Consider the following 1,380-nt stretch of genomic DNA (forward strand, 5'->3'; position numbering starts at 1 on the left):
CTCTCTCTCTCTCTCTCTCTCTCTCTCTCTCTCTCTCTCTGCCTGTATTTGGCAGCTGTGAATAACCACTGTCGGCCAATTAAAAGGTGCGGCAACTGGTGGAATTGTAAGGGAGGCCACCGTTTAAAATAATCTAAACTACAAATTTTCTATACACACTTACTTCCCATTTACGACCAGACGATTGTCAATGTCATTTTACTTCAGATCTAGATCTAGCAAATAAGATAGGGAAAAAATATCTCTCAACAATTTCGTTGTTTATGCACATTATGTAGCCTTTCCCCTCCATCTTTTATTGTATTTGGGCAGGGGGGGTTTTCTTGTTTTTTTTTTTACTAAGATGTTTTCATTCTGCCCGTGATTACACTACGGTTTGCTATACTAAATACCGTAGAATACCAAACTTCCATTCACATTCCAAAATATTGTATTCTAATTCTAGCCTAATCAATACATGCGAAAGAGAAAGGTATAACCCCCCCCCCCCTAAACTATGAAAGAAAAAGAAAAAGAAAAAGAAAAGGGACAAAAAAGAGAAAAAGTATCATTTGCAACTGCCATATTTTTACAAGCGATTCGTGCCGAGCTGTAATAATTGTAATAATATCTTCTTGGGTATAGTAATTATGATGGTATTAATGATGATGACGACGACGACGACGTAAGATGATGATGACGATAAATTTAATAGACAAGTCTGTTTTATCATTTCATTTATTTTCATAATATAAGCTATAATGTAGGCTCCTTCAAGTGTTCAAGCCCGTACGGTTTGTTGTAAATGAGAATATTCTTCCTTTAAATTATTTGTTTCTGTCTCTTATTTCATGTCTTTTGCTTTCTTTATTTGAGTGCACAAGGAGGAGGATACTGGGTTGTTTGGGTATTTTTCCAGGAATACCAGCACAAACAATTGTGTACTCCAGTAGGCTATATACATACCAGAAGCAGATTCACACATTGAATCGGATCCCTTTATTGTTACACCACTTGAGCAAAAATAACAATCACCCGATTGGGCCAAGTACAAACCCCAGTCACAACATTTTTTTGCATCAATGCCACCCAAAAGCCAAGCTCGGGCAAGATTAAATGAATTATCAGATAGCCTAGCTTGCCTACTGTTTTGAAATGTACTGAACTTTTTTTGTTATGGTCAATGATCATCGTTTGGAAACTTATTTTGCTCTTATTACATATAAATCTGTATCCTCTTGATAAATTATTCACTTTACTAAAGAATCATTTTAAAAGATATGCCTAGGCTATGGAGGAGGTTTTAGAATTTGCTGGTTCAGGAGATGCCACTGGTTTCTGTTGCTTGTGGTTAAAACCGTTTCGTCTATGAAAAACTGTAGTAGACACTCCCTAATTTAC

Source organism: Aplysia californica, unplaced genomic scaffold (genome assembly GCF_000002075.1).
Source record: "Aplysia californica isolate F4 #8 unplaced genomic scaffold, AplCal3.0 scaffold01379, whole genome shotgun sequence".
Taxonomy (NCBI): domain Eukaryota; kingdom Metazoa; phylum Mollusca; class Gastropoda; order Aplysiida; family Aplysiidae; genus Aplysia; species Aplysia californica.